The sequence below is a fragment of the Corvus kubaryi genome, unplaced genomic scaffold (genome assembly GCF_017639235.1).
Source record: "Corvus kubaryi isolate FWS band 111438036 unplaced genomic scaffold, C.kubaryi_AGA036_p1.0 37394, whole genome shotgun sequence".
Lineage (NCBI taxonomy): Eukaryota > Metazoa > Chordata > Aves > Passeriformes > Corvidae > Corvus > Corvus kubaryi.
In genome coordinates, this window is record NW_024581133.1 from 608,147 (window position 1) to 628,806 (window position 20,660).

Genomic DNA, 20,660 nt, shown 5'->3' on the forward strand with positions numbered 1-20,660 from the left:
CAATTCTTCATCTTGTAAGAATTAAAGTACTGGAAGCTTTAGCATACATTTTAATATTTGATAGATCAAGAATACACTGATGGAAGTCTCAAATAATTCTCTAGTATAGCCTGTAAAGGTCTTGTAATCTACTGGTTTTTATGGAGACCACCTACCTGTATCTGCCTTGTGCTCTTGATATGGATTGCACTGTCGCGTTGAAGTTGCTTCTAAGATTTCTCTGGAAAGATCTTTTTGCCTTACCATTGTTGGTTTGCCTAGGATATCTTATAACTCTTTCTGTCAGTATCTGGTGTCCACATCCTAAACACACTCAACATGTCCTAATTCTGGAGAAGACAAGTTGTTGGCTAAGATTTATTGAATCTATTTTTTCGTGATGAATTCTCTCCATTTAACATTCAATATCTTTTATAAGTGCATATATTTTAGCAGATGTCTTGTTTCCTGCCTAATGTTTCAGTAGATCTCCACTTCTCCCCAGCTATATGTTAATATTTGTGGGGTCAATAATATAGATTGGTCTGGGCACTTGGCTCTTTCAGATGTCCTCACACTGGTCTGTCACATCATGAAACCTTGACTTGGCTTGTTGTTGATACTGCAAGAAACATCTGAAGAAATGCAGCAAAAATCAGCTTGCAATTATTTTACTGTGACCATCATGTTAAGTGTATGGCATCAAGGTTCTCCCATACCATCTTAGTAAAACTATGGTATAGTGGTTGTGTATGTATTTATGTATTTTTTTGATTTTCCATTCCTTGTGTCAAGAAATTAGTCTTGTTATCTGCTAAGAAATCTTGATTTTGTATTTCTTACAGTTGATTAAAAGATGGTGCCTCTTATTTTTTTAATGTACCCTTTTCATTCTTCTGTCTTCAGTTTCTGGGCTTCACCCTACAAGCCTACCAGTCTCTACTCCATATGATGGTTATGTAAAAGCTTTTGTTGCTTCTTTTGCTACTTTGTGCTGCTTTATCCTTCTGTTAAACATCCTGTTAATGTGAAAATTATTCATTTAAAACCACGGCTTTTTTCACATTGTGTCTTCTCCTACACCTGAATTTCATGCCTTGATGTACCTTCCAGAACATTAGTTTTGCTCTCAAGATTCAAAACTGACCTGGAAACTATTTCAGTGCCAATTTACCTCTACACATACTCATTTCTTTTCTCCTAGAGCATATGGCAGAGAGTGAACATGCTTCCTCTTACCTTGTAGATACCCAGGATTTTTTCCCCAGGAAAATATGAACCTCTTTCTCCATTAGCCCAGCTGCTTCTTTGCCAGGGCAGTTGAGCAGCATCTGCTGTGTGTATGTACATGCAGTTGAGGCTAAGACACCTGCAGCATCCTGGCTGAGCCAGGAACATTACTGCCATATGGAAATACCCTCTGACATTTGTCATTTACTGTGTGCAAAATGCCTCTCTCTTCTCTTGTGATGCGTTGCTTGCATCCAGGAGAACTGGCCTAGTCCTCCTTTTTGTGTTGTTCTTTTTCATGGTCTTATTTAACATCTGCTGACCAATGCTTTTAGATAGCAAAAGGTAGGACATGGCCTGGTTGCATTAGAGTAGCAGGCAATTTTTAAAGGTTTTATGTTTGGGATGGAAAAAAGGCCAAGAGCTTAGCACTAACCACATGAGCAGAGTAGTTAAATGGACAGGCACATATTTAAAGCTGAGGCAGTAGATGTGGGGCTGTTTGTTCAGTGCTATCCCATCACAGAATTACACAGCTCGCTGTGGTTGCAGTCTGATAATTATTATTGATTCGCTCTCAGGCTGTCAATCTGGGGACAGCGCTAAAGCAGTCCATGATGGACAGAAAGAGGATTGGACAGCCACCATCCAACGAGGAAACTTCATCTTGAAAATGAACTTAGATGAGATGGTGCTAGTGGATAAGGGTAATTGATGATTGTTTCAGAGTGGAAGAAGGGAAAAAGGAGAGATAAAAAAATTCTTCTTTGGCATTCATCCTTAGTGTCCTGGAACACTCCAGGGACTGTCTGCAAACTCTACAAATTTAAAGTTCCTATTTTTAATGTTTAGGCAAATATATTGCACTTACTATAAGTAGTGATTAGCTTAGGGTCATCAGGATCCATCAGAAAGACAGAACAGTACCTGAGGGAAATAACTTTTCTCAACCCAGACGTGTTATCTTGATCTACTTTTGAGTTCCTAAATGTAAGCAAATCTTAGCACATTTAGCCTGGCTAAAATGTTTAATAATTGAGGTGTAAATATTAGCACTATGGATCACTACATTAGCCACTTGCACCAGCAGTAATGAGACAGTTATAAACTGCATTTTGAAGCATCCGTATTTGTTATATTTTTGTTTTAAAATCTGCTCTATTTAAATGCCAACTCATAAGAGAGTAAACAGATATAACAGAAGTGGTGGACAGTGTAAGCTGACCAGAATCTCCATTTATTATGTGGTCAGCCTTTATCCTTTTGAAAAGCCATACAAAATGCTTGAGATGGAGAAATCATAACAGAAGAAATAAAAACTGATCTGCACACCTTGATATATCTCTTTAGATGAATTATGCCCAAGCTTTAATTTCAGCACTGACAATGCTTGTTGCAATTTCCTTTGCTCTTTTGCTAACTGAAGTTGACCTGTTGTGGTTTCAGTTGGGGTTTTTCCTTCTTGGTCATCTTGCATGTGCAGAATATCTGGGATCTCAAATTTCCTGTAAACTCCAGAAACCACAGTGTATGAATTCAAAAGTGCCAGCTGGAAGCAAGAATTACTGATGTGCCTGCCAGCTGATAGTAGTGCCTCTGAGTCTCTCCTGAAAAATAAACCTCTGGGCAGAGGGGAGAAAATGATGGCCCTTCCCTCTTCAGAAACACCAGATTTACTCCAATGTAAGTGCTGCAGAGGGAAAACAGGATCAATAGTGTCTTTTGCCCCCTGTCATGTCTTCAGCAGGTAGGGAGGGCTCAAACCTTCTCCTCCCCCTTGACAGGACAACAAGGCCTCTTGCAGCTTCAGGATTTGGGGTGAACACTGCTGGCTTGGTCATAGGGTTGACTTCTTGTTCACTGTTGTGTTTAAATCTTTCCTTCATGTTACCTTTCAACCTGGAAGCTGCTGCATTAATATAAGTATTTTCTCTGTTTTGTTTGGGGTTTTTTTGACTTTTGGAATATTAAATATCAGCCTCAACAGAAAGAGGTCATATACTAAGGAAAAATCACTTGGATTTTCGTATGAGCCCTCACTGGGACCTGTCTTAAATGTTTAAGGTATGACATCAGTCTCACAAGATTTGTATAGAGGAAGAGATGGGCTCCTGCAGAGAACAAGTCTGAGCAAATGTCTCATTTATGTGACCTGGGTCAGTTCTGTGCAAAGGTTCTCTCTTTTCTTTTCCCCTTGATGCTGTCCCTACAAAAGCTGAGGCCAAGAGAGATTTTTCCTCTCTGCAGCTGGGGAGAGTCACATAATGCTTGCTCTGATACATCACCTTGGTTGCTGTTAGATCTTCTGCACTTCACTAGAAGTCCCCAAGCCAACCAAGTTGCACCCTTCAGCAGTGGAGAAGGGCCTGAGCAGGTCCCTACTTTCTAGTTGAAGGTAGAGCTAGGTGGAGCTTTAGCAGGAAGAGTATCAGACTGGAGAGAGTGGGACGCAACTGGGATGTGCAACAGAACGTGCACTCCATGATCAGAGAGGCTGTCCAAACTTTGATGCTCTGTTTATAAGGGTTTTTAGGATGGGTCAGGTGGTACCTACCAGGTACCAGCCTCTCCCAGGCTGTCCAGCTGTGTTAGTGTCTACATCTGCTTGGATTTAATGGCCATGATGCCCTGTATCTATAAAGTCCCTCTTTTACTCAGATTTTCTGACTTTCACGGTCATGGCAAGGTCTGTCTAATCTTCCATCCTTTCCCAGAAATTGTGAATTGAATAAGGCTGAGTAAGCTGAAGAATTGTTTCTCTGATAAGATTGTGGTTTTTCACTGTGGATATTAACTTCTATCTTTATTTTATATATTAGCGAGATTTCTTGGCTATCCCTACTTGCAGCAACAATAGCTGCTGGTCCTGGTCCTGGATCAAGCTCTGTAAATGCCAGGAGAAAGCAATCAGTTGTCCACAGACTATTTGTGTGCTGCTCAAAAATGACTTCAGTATCACTGTAGGTGCCTTGACTTCGATATCTTGTCCTACAACTGGGTTGCCCTGGGACACGGGTTATTGTTTTGCAGTCCCCTGTCCCAGGCAAGCTGCAAACCAAGGAACTGAGCTATCCTCCAAGGATATCAAAGGGAGATTTGTGGCTCAGAGAAACGCAGTTGCTCCCATCTTTTATCCACTTGGTAGCAGAAAGAGTCTGTAGCTCTATAGATCCTCACTTCCAGGAAATAACAGCTCATCCTGTGAGTTTGTCAGCCTGGCTCTGCTCAAGCCCCTCAAATCCCTCCCAAATGAGAGAACTAAGGGTGTCTGGGGCCACGTGAGGGTCATACGTCGTGAGGAGCAGGTACAGGAGGCTAGAGCAACACACTGATGGTGCAGTTCTGCTTTGACTTTAGGGGCCATTTTTTTAAGTTCCAAGATGGAAATGATTCTACATTCTGGTAAATTCCTCCAAAGGCAACATTGAGAAGTAGGGGTGAAGGCATGGCAATAATGGTGATGGCTGCACTCCAAGAGCTGTGCCACAGTAGAGGAATAATTGACTACATCGGGCAAATGATGGGAGATGGCTGTGTGCTGACGGGGGAGCAGGTGCCCCTCTTGTAACTGCTGGAAACAGAAAGTGGTGGCTACTCACAGAAATGATTAATACAGGAAAGAGACTGATCCATCAGTTCCTTTGAAGAACACCAATGATTAATGGGCATTAGCACCAGAATTTTCTCCTAGCACAAAGAGAGCGTGCATGCTCTTAGCTGCGAGGGGCACAGTGTTACAAACTGATGTGTGGGGTGGATTTTCTGGAAGCTAGAGGTCTGCAATTGCTGGGAAGAATGCTGCAGCTGACAATATTGAATTTCTCTATATCCCTAAGCAGACCTGCAGGTATAATAATTGATCACAGAACATTGTAGGCTGCTCTGAGATGTGCAGAGATGAGGCAGAAAAATGTGCAATTCCTCAGCTCCCTCATTCTGCTTCTGTCTCTATCAGGCTTTTTGTGTCACATCTGCTGCCCTGGGTTTTTCAAGCATCTCCCACACCTCTGACCACTGAGTGGCAGCTACTGCCAGGTGATGGCCATCACCATCACCTTTATGCACATGCATTTTGTTAGTACTGTAGTGTTTCAGATGAGCCCTTTGAGTCTGTCACACCACTATTTTTTCTCTTACAGTACCAACGTCATAATCTGGGCAGGCATTAGGAAGCAGGAATTTTAACAATTAGGAAGCTTTTTGCCTAAGGTTCATTGGCCTAAAAGTAATGTTCTGCACTGGATAGTTCACTAAGTTTCAACAGGTCTCTAAGCAGCATTGCTGTTCTCCTAGTAACAGAGTAATAATCCAAAATAAGACTCTCATGCCTAAAACTACTGTGATATTTATTCTCTACATGCCACAACGGTGAGTCAGATCTCCCCCAGAAGTACCATCTCTGGATTTCTGACCTGAGTCGGGGTGGGGGTGGGCAGCAGCCTTGTGAAAGGAGAGCACAATAATCCTATAAATGGCTGGGACACACTTGTACATCATTTGAATGAGACTGTGTCAGTCAGCAGGTAAGCAGTTTTGTAATAGAAAAGAAGCTGGGTTTGCAGGAGCTGCCCTGCAGTCCCACCACTTGCAGCAGGTGTTACGATAAGATAATGGTCGCTTGTAGTAACCCTTGTGAATCACAATCCTTGAGGAGAAAGTAGGGACAAGCCCTTCAAATTGGGTTTCAAAAGCATATAAAGAGTTGACCTTACAGAGGTAGTTCAAGGAATAACCTAATCTTTCTGTCCCATATCCCCCCATGTACAAAAGCTTGCCTGAAATTGAAAGTGTGTGTGTGGGAAGCTTGTAAAGGCAATGTTGATACCAAATAAAGAGACTGGTGTCCTCACAAAACCATTTACAGCCTCTCTCTGCAATCTGCAGGGGATTACAGGTTTGCAGCATTTTTATGTCTGGCTGAGACCAAGGAGGTTTTGCTGCAAAATGGTTATCAGTGTAGAATCAAAGCATAAACAACAGCACCGAAGTAGAAAGCCTAACGATTCAAATGAATTGAGTGGAAGAAATGATGTGTCTTAAAGACAATGTTGCTTGAAGAAAATTTATTTTCTGCTGTGGGTTTTTCCTATTATTAAGCTATAGCAAACCCCTGTACACTCACAGACTTGCCTTCTGCAAAACTAACATAATTTTAACAATTAAAGTCTGAAGTGTGGACTTCTGAGATGATCCCTTATGACCTACACTTTATTAGATTTATGTTACCTTTTGATACGTTCTATTTGCTGGAAGCCCCGGCATCCTATCATTATGATTCAAACGTGCTTTGCTCTCTGCTCACAAATAATTGATGCTCCCTTTGCACAAAGCATAGTTTTCAGCTGATAAGCAGCAGGGTAATTGGCACCTTCACAGGATATTAGGCAGAAAAAAAGCATCACACTTAGCAGACAGGAAGCAAACAGGAGAAGGTAACTAAATAATTGTGTGCAGGGCTAAAGGCTTCTTCACAAGTTCTGTGTTTTCATTCTCTGTAGTAAATATTAAGATTTGTATTTATCAGCAGAGGGGTGGGGGTGTGGAAGGGGGAGCCTTTGTGCCAGGAATACTTGTAAAGGAGGTGAATTGCTAGCAGTATATAGATAGAATATGGTTTATTCACTTAAAGCCACTGTGTAGTTTTAAATGCATCTGCATGAAGCACCTCTGTGGTTCCCTGTTAGCTTGTGGATGTGGCATAAATTAACAGCACTGTCATATTGGATAGGTGGCAGTGAATGATACTAACTGCAGTGGATTCCTGTGCAGATGCATGTTACACATTGTGCCTACAGACCTGCAGTCTTAAAAAAATTGCATGTATTTGAGGCAGCCAAGAGGTGCTGTCAGGTCTAAAATCTTAGTCTACCCTGGGCAGATAAAAGCTGTTTGGCTGCAGTCACTGGTGATGTCGCTGTGTCTGTCGAAATATTTTTGTTTGACTTTGTAGTGCTATTTTGGTATGACTTTTGTGATGTCCAGCAGCTAATAGCTACACATTTATTTTGAAATTATTCTTTTGGGTTCAGCCATGTACCAGTTAAGACTAAAATCATCAAACAAATGAGTCATATCAAATGTGCAATCTCATCAAATTTAGCTTTTTAAGCTTTGAATGGTATTTTTAACAAGTGTGGTATTTCTCACTGGTAATTGCTTTTTCTTTATTTTCTTTGTGTTTATTAGGGACTTCATAGTAAATGTATTGGTGCATCTTTAATCTTGTGAGTCACTTGGATACTACAATGGGTGCACTAAAAATGTGTATGAATAGAAAGGTTAAAAATCAGCATAACTCTATGTGATGCACTATTTTTAGCAAAAACATTTCTTTTTACTAAGACATACTTTAATTTGCCGCTACTCACAACTTCCTTATGTGCTGTGTGTGAGGGAAGGAGAATATTGTATTTACAAAATAATTTGGTGATGAACTAGTTTATATTTTCTGGACACAGGCCAATTCTTAATGTTTAATGGTTATTAAAATATCCTTCTGAATGTGTACCAAGCAGCAATATATATGTATGAGGTTTAATTATTAGTACCAGGTTACAAAGGCTGTTGGCGATGTATTTTATTAGATAAGAATAAAGAGTGTCAGTGGAAATAAGACCTATCACATTATACAACAGCTTGTACCCAAGACAAGCACTTGTGTCTGTCCTGATGATGGTGTTGCTGTATTTGTTTTCCAATTACATCTTGAGTGAACTCAATAGAGCACAAGGCATGATGGGAGAAATCGCCTTTCCCTGCAATTACTCTTAGTGATCTGCCCAGAAATAGGTGAAGAAACATTGTGACTTCCCCTCCTTACCTGATTTCTGAGTGCATTCCTTAGTCCTTGCGCCGAAAGATGAACCTGCAGCCGAAGGAGCCACCTAGCAGAGCTCTCGGGTTTGGTCCTATTTCTCACTTGCATGCAGAAGAGGATTGATTTCTCCAACCAATTATGCTTAAACATGCTAAGCTTGTTATCGAGGCACGTTGTAGTTACGTAGAACACTGTGCTTGTGTGGTACAGCCCTTCCCACCAATGCTAATGACAGAATGAGTTTTTGCTGACTTCACAGCACACAGATGGGGACAGGCTAGGTCTGAGTAACACCCCTAGGGAGGCAGCGTCATAACTCTTCATGGAGCACGTCTTTGGGTAATTATGGCTGCACGTCACTTACTGGAGTACAAACAGAATTGCTATTTTAAAAGCTTGCAAATTTGTTATAGTAATAAGTTTCCTATTTGACATCTCCAGAAATAACAACCTGTTTGAACAAACATTCAATTTTTCTCTTTTGGGCAGAAATATAAATACTAGTTTTGTTGGAGAATATCCTCAGCTGCTTCTTTAATATTATGGCAATTAAGAGTTTTCTCAGAAGTGTAATTATAGAACTTTCTATTCAGTTTTTTGAGTTTTATTTAACTGTTTTCTTGTGCTCAGCATTATTGGCCTGTTACAGCACATATCCATGGACCCTTTGTGTTTCTCTTGTCTGTGCAGAAGGACCTTTTAGTTCATAGCAGTTTCCATTATTCCCAAGGTACTTCACTTGGTTGGCGTCACCCTCGTGGTACTCAGCAACCCAGCTGCTGAATAACAATATTTCTGTAGCTCTGGTTTCACAGACTCCACCAGTGTCAGCCCATTGAAAGTCTTGCTGCTGTAGCTCATCAGGCCACCACATGGGCATCTGGAGCTGAGCTCCTGTTGAAACTTCCCCCATGGTTCACTGTGCTCCTCCAGAGCCTGCTGTTAACCCCACAGATTTAACTCCATGTTAAGAGACTGTTCTAATAAAGGAAATACTACTTTTCCTCACACAGGACATTAACCCTGTATTGCTCATACAGATAAATCCATAAATTCAGCTGCAATTTGAATTATAACAAGAAACCTACCCTAGTAGGTTCCTAGTCTAAGGAGCAAAAATCTCATTGATATGCAATCCCAGCACCTGCCTTGGACAGCTGAGTTACAGCCCCTTGTGATGTCCAGCCTTGCAGCTCTCCCCATTGCTGTGGGCACAGCAGGCACTGCTTGCTGAGGGGTATCAAGGGCTACAAGACCCTCAGCTGTGAAGGGCCCCTGTGCTTTGTCATTCTTATCCTGCTGGGGCAGCTGTTTTAGGCAATTGTTTGCAGTGTTCCTCTGTTGCTAGCAGGAATCTGAGTCAAGCTATACATTGTGGCTCTACTTCACAATCAGCCTTCTAATCCAGTGACAGTGTACTTAATATTGTTACAGACATTCATTTATAAGTCACACTTTTTATCCTCCCCTACATCCTGAGTGTAAATTAGGATGATACTTTCAATGCCACGATGACAATTTGGAATTCTTGGTATGATATGCAATAATGGAACAAGGGGAGGCAAAGCCTGCCTGTTTAGATCACTTAATAGGATACTTACTGTTCGTCTAAAATCATGGTTAGGCTCAGTAAGTACATTAAGGGGTTTGAGATTTTTAGGTGAGTATGTTGCTAGGTAGTGTGTTATTTACCTCCTATTATCATTTGTAGACGGAGGAGCGCTGGTCTGGTGGGTAATGCAGAAACTGTAGATTCAGAAGATGTGGCTCCATGTCACAACTGTGCCAAAGTTTTGATTTGTGTTGTTTTGCTTTGTTTTGGGTCGGGGGTTTTTGTGACAAATCATTTAATCTCAGTGTTTCAGTTCTCCAGATATAAAATGGGAATAATAAGGGTGCCTTGTTCCCAGGTTTTGCTTGTCTTATCATTGATGACTGTATTCTCTTTGGGGGTTAGACTTTCCCTTGCTTAAAGGCTTAACACAAAGAGATCCTAATCTCAGCTACTTTAATACAAATAATAGCTACAAAAAATAGTGCTATTACTACCTGGGCCATCAGCATGACTTGTGACATCAGTATCATGCTGACAAGCTCCTTACCTCTCAGGATTTGCTTTGCCCATCTCTGCACCTAATCCTAATGCATTCAGTCCCACTGGCATGGAAAAACATCTCCATGGTTAATACTCCTCCCTCATGAAAGGAGAATTACTCTAGTTTTCTGCCTATCTCTGCTTGCCAGGAGGAGCTGCCGGCACAGCATTCTGCATTGCTTAGTTGTTACACTCCAAGAAACCTTTACTTAGTCCTGGCATTTATTTCTCCATTGTGTGTCCACTTTTAGAGGCTTGGTTCTTTTGAGAAGTGCAACCACCTCCTCTCACTTCTAAGCGTTTTCTGCGGCACCTTTCATTAAACTGGCACAGTGCTTCAGCTCCTCCTCCTCTCCTTTCCCTAATCATCTTCACTAGGTTTATAGAGACCTTTCCTCTAACAGCAGCATGAAAATAGCAAAAATATCAGCATTGAACTCCTCTGTTTTATTCAGGGCAGAGTTTCCTGAAGCTCTCAACTGAGAAGATTTCAAGACCTTTCCTAGAGGTTCTTGAGGATCATGTGCCCTGTAATCAGCCCCACAAACGCTGCCGCTGTCTCCAGGTGACTGGGCACCAGAGTGGGGCCAGGTTTCTGAATAGTTTCCATGGCTGCAGTCCAGCTCTCTTTTCTGGACTAGTGACCTGCAGGATTTCAGAATGATCTATTTGGTTTGCATCATCCTCTGTGGGCAGTGTGCAGCCTGCCTTAATACAGTAACACAGACTATAGTAATAATGCCTAGGACCAGGACAGTTCTCTGCTACAGTCCTCGTTAGCAAGAGAATGAAACGAGCATTTATTCAGGAGTAGATTTGGCTAGCAAGGCTAATACACTAAACGACAGTGAAGTCCACCTACCAGAACATGTATTATAGCCTTAAAAGATCTAAAATGATAGAAATGAAAGCTACCATTAAAGAAAATTTAAGGCCAGGTTAAATGCTTTTATGATGGGTAGAAGTATCATAAATTAAAGTATTTCATGGTGTTTATTACCGTTTCAGCCAAAGGAAATAATAAATGCAATGACTGGCTGATTAAAAAAATATCCTATTATTGGGTAAATTATTAGTGGGTAGTGACCCTAATTAACAGGATAATAAACCTGAAGATTTGCTTATGATGCAGCTGTTGAGACACCATATGGTCCAGGTAGAGATTTCCCTGAAAATGAGGAGCCCAAGGTTCCCGGAAGAAACAAACCAAACAAAAATTGGTTGATGAGGGTCCTTGGGTTACTGGAACTGACACTGCATTGTAGGTTGCAGACCATAATTGTCTTATAAATTTATGACTTGAGTAATAAGAAGAGGCTACAACATAGTTCTTGTGTAATGCACCGAGCAAATGTGGAGGCCCAGATAACAAAGTCCATATCCAAGCTCTTCTGGAAATAAGACTGACTTCTATTTTCTTTATTACACTTTGCAATTATGCAAATGAGTAAACATGAACTATTAATTGTTGGCTTGATAAAATACATAATACACGGCATTTTTTGAAGGGAAGGGAAAGAAACAACTGTAATAACAAAATTCAGTGGATCTGAACTTCTTTGCAATCAGTCTCCCCTTTTGGGGATGTCTCCCTTGCAATTTCCCTTTTTCCTGTCATTTATTTGCCTAGGTCTTTCTTTTTAGTTCCTAATCTCTAGGTGATCTTTGCATGGTTTGTACAGTGTCTAGAACAACTGGACCCTATCCCAATTAATGCCTTCATAAGGGATTTTTTCAGCAACTCATCCTGAAAAACCCAGAGAAATCTCAAGTTGCTCTGTTTCTTTGATAAACTATAAACATATTTTCTGGGAATTTATAAGTGCCCAGAAGCATTCTCTGCATTTTTTGATGCCTTTTATCTTTAGAAATAACGGCGGTCTTTAATTATTTGTGCAGGTTTATAGATTCAAGTTAGGGATGATTAATTTAATCATGCTTAGATGTCCAGCTATCTGATTTGCATGTTTAATCTGGTCATCAGATGTCTAAGGGCTATAAATTGCTCCTGTACTTACTCTGGGTGCAAAACTGATGGATAAAATTAAGGTCATTTTCCAGCATCAGGCCTAATTATGTGCAGGGTGGCCTTTAGGCAGTAAAATTAATCTTGTACATTTAGTGGGGCAAAACGAGGAGCTCCAAACCAGAGGGCCATCTCACTGCTGAGGTGATTTGTTTCACCACAAAACAATGTACAAGTAGGAAATTCCCTGGTTCACTCTTCCTTCTCAGCTGCTCAGGGAAAAAATAGTTATTAGACAAGTCTGCTGTATGGATAGCTGTATGTTCTGAATTTCTCTAGCCATTTTGTTTCTTGGAATTCTTCTTGTTTGAAAATGATAGGGAAAAATAAAGAATTTTTAATTTGAGTTTCGCCTGTAGTTAGGGATGGAGTGGTCCCCATTGCCTCTGGGGGCTGAATCAAATTCCACTGAAGCTTTTGGATGTTTCCTAACTGCTTGTAAGTGGTTTTGGAACAAACTATCAATGGCCTAAAATGAAAGCACAGAATTTCTTAGCCAAAAGTTACATTTGTGGATAGAAATTTACAATTTGACTGTAGTTCACAAATTTATTGATAAATGAAGAAGGTTTTAAGGCAAACTCTTTGGAATATGGGTGATGCCTTATATGTAAGTAGTTTCACAGCGTTTTTCTTCACAAACACAACTTATCAAAAAAAGTCAAAGGCAAACCAATATTTTTACTGCATCCATGTCTTGACAAAAATCCCTGCTTCCCGTAATGCCACCTGACATTGCTTGCCCTGTGAAATTTTACTGCTACTGTGATTATTCAAAGAAATTGCTGTAAAATATACATGAATCATGTTCAGCAGTAACCCTTAGGATGTGGGGCTGTGATCAAACACGAAAGCTGTGCGTAACACGTTTCTTTGGTTTCGGGACCTTGCATAAGGTGTACCTGCTGCATCCCCCATTAACAATACTGGTAGGACTAGGAACTTGTGCTGTATTTCCTACCCCTGGTAACTGAGGCTGCACTTCCTGCTGAAATTTAGAGGCAACAGAGCATCATCATCATCATCATCTGTGTGCGTATGTGTATATAAGTATAATAATGTTTGCAAAGCTTTCATGCACTTCCTCCCTCTGCTACCTCCTTCCCCAGTGATTCAGTCACTTCATATTGTAATACTTTGTTGACTATTGATTTTTGGTTAAGGTTGGAGCTCAGTACAACTGTATGAGCATTCGTTGGCTTTAATTTGATGTTATGCTGCTGCCTTCCATTCCATATTGACAGGCATCCTCTTATTTTCAGATTGGTGTCCATTCACTGATGAACGCGCACTAGGGGGATCATGACCTTTTCTCTTATCTGGACAGCTCTTGGCTTCATGAACATTTTTTGCTGCAGGGTGTTATTAACAACAGGGTGATAGAACAAAGAAATGAAGCAATGGGAAGCACATCAATGTATGAAATTTGCTTTATTAGGATTCCCCCGAGGCCAGAGCAGTCCCTAATTACAGAGGTGTTACATCCCTTCTTGGGATAACAAACTATATTTTTAGCAGTAATGAGAGCATGATTTTGAAATCACTGTGTGGTCATCCTCCCACTGTACAGATGCTTGTTAATGCACATTTTCCCAGATACTGATTTTGAGAGAAACATACAACAAAAGGAAAGCTAAAATCTGTGAAATTACCTGCCTCCAATTGAACAAAGCATCGTGCATTTCAATGTATGTATTTTGAATTTTGAGCTTTCCTGCCATCCTATTTCACTCTTCAGGACTGCAGTGTAATTTGTAAAATAACCCAGTTTGTTAATATGTTTATGCAGAGTCAAGGCCACAATGCATTTGTGATGTGAGTCTCTTGTAGCATCAGGATGCTCTTTTTTTCATCACAGAAATCTCATCTGAGCGTGCTTGAGAGGTGAGCTGGCATACTGAATTTCCAGGAATAGGTCTTGGTTGATAATTCCCAGATTCTTCATTCCATCTCGATGTGAGTCCAGAATATTCTATTTTAATCTTTTGGTCCACCTGCTCCCAGGCTTCTGATACAGACCAAAGATAAAATGAAAAGCAACAAAAAAATGTTTGTTCTGCATACACATGCTTATTATAACCCATACAACTTGTAAAACTAGTGTGAGCTCTGCAGAGCTCATCTTGGCCTGCACAAGCTGGACACGCTCCCAGGCACGGGAGACTGAGGCACCACTGCCAATGGAATCTGCTGATTACCCAAGAATGGCCCCTGTGCTACTGCCACAGCTTCTGCCCTCTCATGTCAAGTGTACCTTGATGGGCAGTGCACATGATGGGCAGCTTGGCCCATCTCGAGACTACAGATCTAAAAAAAGAAAAAAGCAGCTAATGAAAAAAAAAAAAAAAAAACCAACCAGAAAAACTCACACAGAACACAGGAGCAATTCAACTATGCAAGTAACCTGAAAGATTTCTATTTGCACTCTTCCTGCTCAGTCCTGCTCTGTCCCTTCCTTCCCAGGTTGTGGTGGGCAGCACTGTGTGGGGCAGAGGCCTGGCTGGGCTGGCACCAGCTTTGCTGCTTTCATCCAGCTCCATGTGGGTGTCTCCCATTGCTCTCTGTTGGGCTGATCCAGAACTTTGCTCTTCCAGCATCAACCAGCTTTGGCAGGTGCTGGAAGAGATTCTCACTTGGAGCAAGACCCTGTGGGGCAGATTTCACGTCTAGAAGGGCACAGTAGGTGCACAGTAGGTAAAATGGCAGCTCTGGTTTAATCTGATTTTTGAGATATTTCTTTTTTTATAATTGAAAAATCAGAAAATTGTCTAGCAAAGACCTTTTAAAGTTCTTCATTACATCAAGATTTATTGAAATAGTCTGTTTTCTTGCCACTCTATTTGCTGTTAATTATAAAATTGTGGGAAATAAAACAAAAAACAACCTGTCTTTAATTGATGAAACGTTTTATAAGTGTTCCTAACTGCATTGTAAATTGAGACTTACCCTGTGTCTCCTTCAGCTCATAAATACTTTCCCTCAACCATAAAAAGATTGTAAAGGATGGAAGTGCTCCCATGTGTATCAAAACTCTGATGGCAATCCTGGACACTGCTTTGTAAAAATATGTCTGGCCAGAGGAGGGGACAAAATAATTTTTGGAGCTCAATAAGTAGGACCCTCATTTGGGTGAGGGGATAGGAATTCCTCTGCCAGGTTTCATGTATGATTATTTATATGAGAGAAAAAGGTTTTGAAAGGTGAGATCATGGAAACCTCACCTCAAAAGGTCCTGTGTAAACAGGGCAAGTCACTCACCTGGGAACTGAGGAGGACAAGTCCTCATCCTTGCCCTGGGGCAGTCCCAGGGACTGGTCCCTGGGCTCCAGCCCTGTGGTGCTGCCTTTACCCAGCTCCTCGGGGAGCTCCCTCTGTGTTGCCATCACACTCTCCTTGCTGCTTAGGACAGACTTCTTTTTTTCCAAAGTACTTTTTGTTCAAAATGCCAGGAAATGAAACAAAAGTTTTGCTCAGCCTGAAATTTTTGAAAGTATGAGGAAAAAACCAAATGCAGTGTAAATAGAATTGTGGTTCTGTTTTGTTAGATGACTCAGTGTCAGAGAGGGATCTACATATGCAAGCACTGCTCTGTGCTCATTGTGCTTTTTGAGGATTCTGGTACTTTCTTTATATGTGCTGTGTACTTCACCCCTCAGGATTGCATTGCAGGCATTTCCCTCTCTCTGACAATAATTCAGTCAGCCAAATACAAATCAAAGAAAACACTTAGGTGGCTCATTTCATTTTAAAAGAAAAATGATACCAATAAAAATATTTGGCTTTAGCCCTCTTCTGCCCCAGAAGCTCCTTTCAGTCTCTTTTCTCTCTCCCCAGATAGTTGTTTATTCAATATTAAGCTCTCTCTTCCCAGAAGACCAAAGCATACACATTCACACTTCAGCAGCAGCATTGTGATTCAGTAATGAGGATGAAATGCTTTTGGGATCCTGTGCTCATTGAAAGGCTGAAGCTAAACCAATCTACTTGGTAAGAAGATGACTTTGTTCGGCCAAGAAGTATCTCTTTACTGGGCTTCTAAAGCCCACCCTAACTACCAGAGAGAATGCTAATTAAAAGATGAGGGTGTAATTGCACCAGACAAGTAATTTTTATTGAGTAATTTTTCAGTGTTAGGTGGGCAGAAACAGCAGAGTCTCCTATTAGTGTTAAGGAAAGATGCACAGCTGAATCCCAGAACCTGATAATGAACGTTTTCCTCTTTATTGTAACAGTTAAGGCACATGAAATGCCTCTGCAGTTAAAATACAATTAAATCCTTTCCTTTTTTAGATGACTGACAGATTTACAGAGCATTTTATCCTCAAATATGTATCTTTATACTTAGTGTACCTGTGAACACTGGTATCATTCAAAGTACAGGGGAAAAAACCACACATACTTATGTGCAGAAAAAGAGTCTGAGGTGGCTGATCTTTCAGATAAAATAAGTGGTTCTAGCACTAAAAGGGAAGGAGGGAGAGAATGTACAGCATCTTCTGTTGTATGCCTGTATTGTGTCATGAAAGGAAAATGGTGAAAGCAAGGGAAAGATAGCAACATTCCACAGTCAGGTGTTTTTTTCTCTTTTGGGGATAATCTGATTTAAAAGCAAAATTTGAAGGTCCTTGTGTTTAAAACCATTTGACAGTGAGATTATACTGGAGCCAAGGGTATGCTCAAATCTATAATCTACTGTAATGCAGTACAGCTTATTAAAACAACCATGTCTAAGATTGCAGGCTCAAAATTCTACCTTAAATGCCATGGGACATTTACTTTGTCTCCTTATAACCCCACAAACATGGGAAGTTTCCTCTTTTAATGCAACAGTTAATTCAAACATCAGGGGTATATTTAATTTTGAGGGCTCAGATCTGTGTGTGATGAAACAAAAGCCCTCATAAACACAGGCGAGATTTGCCATGTCCTGTTCAGGCAGTGGGCACTCACTGAAGGCAAAGAGCTGGAAAGAATACGTTGTCCTTTCCTGAGTGCTGGCAACGTGTCCAGCAGTAGAACTGGTGCATGAGGAGATGGGATTGCTTTCCCAAGGAGTCCATAAATTATGCTGAGGGCACCAGGCAGGATGTTCCTTGGAATGTGTCAGCAGTAAAATCCCAGGCCAGCAGGGGTTCTGGAGTCCAGAAATGCTGCAGGACATGGCAGCAGCCCCACCTGGACTGGTCTCACTGGCTGAGTGTGTCTGGTGGGATCCCCACCTTTGGCAGCACACAGCTGAGGGAGAAAGGTGCATCACCACCTCCCGTGGCGCTGCTGTGTGCTGCCGAAGGAGGAACACGAACACGGTAATTCCATAGACATTATGCAAGGTTTTTCAGCAGGGAGGATGAAACTGCCAGAATAAGAATTTGGCCAGGTAACTAGAGATACTGTTCATCTTCTGTCAAAACCATTCACAGGAACTGCAGTGAATACAGCTGGCAGAGGGGCTAAAAATAGCACCAAGCCCACTAACATTATATCGAAATATTGGTTCAGCACTGATTAACTCTCTGCTGCTCACCACCCAGTATTGAGCTGTTGCAGCTCTGGTGTCTTCCTCAGCCTCACAGCAATGTAAAATGTGGCTTGTTAAAATGAAAAACTCTGCTTTGGGTAACTAAAAAATAATTTATTTTCCATGCAAGAAAATACATACAAAAATGGGTTGTCTTGGAATTTCAGCTGTGGGTAAGGGAAAATCCCCCTCACTCTCCTGACAGTGTGATGCTGGGAATCTTTCCTTTGGCTCTGGAACATTTGCAGCACCTGGCATGGTCTGAGCTGAGAGAGCTCAGTGTCTTGCAAGGTTTGACTTGCCTTGAAGGGCTAGGGATGAAGGGGAAATAGGCTTCTGTAGCAACTGGCCTCTCATGTCATAAACAGCCTTTAAGCTGGTTTTCCACTGAAAATGGACAAGAAGGATCTCTTCTGTATTAACCTGTGCAAGATTATGGAAAGCTACTTTACCTTGATATGGAGTAAAGTGCAGTAAAAAGAGGTGCAGTGTGTTATTTTCAAACCACGGCCAAATGAATTGCTGGTGCTATCAGTTTAGGTGTAATGAATAAAAAAGAAATTAAGTCAGTCAAATATTTAGTATCAACAAAACAAAGAATCTATATAATCTGAAATAAAAACAAAAAAAAAAGCGTCAGATACATAAAAACCATATCTGGGTTTCAGGGCAAGCTTTCACTTATTTTATTTACTTATCTAATTGACACATTACATTGAAATGCCTGAGATACTTGGAACATGTGGATGATTCACTGCATCCAAATTAAAATTAGATCTTAAAGGGCATTATTATTCTTGGAGCTCCTGAGGCTTCCCAGTACTGGAACTCTTGCAACAGACAGTTTGTGATGAACTGCAGCAATTCCAAAAGCATCTTACTATAAGCATGTTCATTACAGAGCAAAGATGCTCACTGCTTTAGGAGAGGAAGGGGTTGGTGCTTTACTTGGTGCATGCTGTTTTCAGCTGGGACCATGTAAAGGTTTTGTACAAGGTCTGAACACAGTTTGCATTCATTTTAACTTTTTCACAAGGACTGAGAGAGGTGAAAGTGAATCTGAGACTAGTGCACGTGACCAGAGGATGAGGGCATTTATGATGCAGGAAGAGAAAAATTTAGAGCTAACTCAGTAGTATCCAGGCCAAAAACTTCTTGCTGAAGCCTGAGATAAAAGTGTTTGTATAAACTGGCAGTGGTGCTGTACCATCATGAGGGTGGCCAAAAAATGTTTGCTGTGATGCAGATTTCTAGAAGTGCCTGAAACAAGGCCCAGTTATTTTTATTTGGTTTGTGAGTTAAATCCTTCAGTTTGCTAGCTACAAGATTATAAATCCTTCTAGATTCTGTTGGCATCAGAGAAACTCAAGGACAGTCAACACTCTCAGGATATATTTTTTCAAAGCACTCAGCATTGAATTAAGTGGTTGCCGGGCTGGCTAATATTGGGTGTCTCGAAAAATCTATCTGCAGCTACAAGTTATAAATATCAACTATTTTGTAATAATTTTTGAAAACACAGGTCTTCCAGACCAGTGCTATTGGCAGAGGCTCCAGGGCCCAGGAGGTCTCAGCCAAGGAGAGAGGTCAGGAGCCTGCCCCACACATGCTGCCAACCTTTCCTTTGCCATCTACACTTCGTACCTGTCAACGTGAGGCTGCTATGGTCACAGCAGCACCAACAGCCCCCTTTGAAATCATTATTGCAAACACCATTTTAAGGCTTATTTTCAAAATCAGATGCTATGTTTTAATGACAAGCTTTGTAACTTAGCCAGGACAAAGCTTGGATGGGCTTGGGGTGCTAATTTATGTAAAATGTACCATGCTTCAATAAAACTCAAGTATTCATTCAAAATATCTCATCTGTTTTCCCAGCATTAAATTAATCATATCCGTCACTCTACATCAGCTAACATTTGATAGACTTAATTTTGCTTTCTTGCTAGTTCCATGGGAACGTTGTGGCAGTGAGCAAGGGGTAGCACTGTTGCTCCTGGTCTGCGTGCAGAGCTATGTTTATATAAACAGCAATATCTGCAACTCCATATCTGAACAGACATCGGCAGAGGAAGCCATACAAAGGTGTGGGAATAGATTGATGATTGTGCTGAAAAGGCTTTTTTTTGTGACTGTGAGGTGCTTGCAGTTTGTTCCTCTACAGAAACCACTGCAAAACTGCTACTTTTGAACTAAGTGATTAAATACCAGGTTTGAGGTCTGACATTCATGTCATAGCTGTAACATTTTGTTGAACTCGACTGAAACTGTTGAAATTTTTTACTGCGCTGTGTTTTACAGAAAAAACACGTAACAAAACATGAAGCTTAGGGCTTCCCCTGCGTTTGTCCTGCATCAGTAAAGCGTCACCAAAGTCAGCCCACACAGCTGTAGAACAAAATTAGGTACAAGCAGATGAGGGTTAAAAGCAAAATACTCGTAATATCTCAGGTAATTTACACGTTAAAGAGCGCTGTGTAATGAATTATGATGTCATGTCAGCAGCCACGCTTCAACCCCAAATCTGCCAATCATTATAAAGCTGAGTTTGTTGGGCCTTAGATACAGGGATCTCACCAACTGCCTCAGGCAACATCCATACTTATTAGACAACATGGACCCCAGGGAGCTTTTCAGAGCGTGGCCCTCACCACCTGGCTAAAGCAGAGAGTAATGAACGGCAGCAGTACAACAAAGCACTAAGTGACTCCAGCCCTGGCTGCCGAGCGCCAGCCCAGCCCCTACTGGGGCAGCAGCCTCAGTCCCAGGGGACACACAGACACGTTAGATTTGGGGTTCGCATCCTCTGTGTTTAGCATTTTTGTCAGGAGATATTCCAAAGTCCTCGCAGCCCCCGTGTTCCAGAGGGCAGCGAGCCCGAGGCCTGCGCGGGGCTGGGCGGCTCCAGCAGAGGGGCTGGAGGGAGCTGCCCGAAGGGGGCCGGGGCTGCCCAAAGGGGGCCGGGGCTGGAGGGAACTGCCCGAAGGGGGCAGGA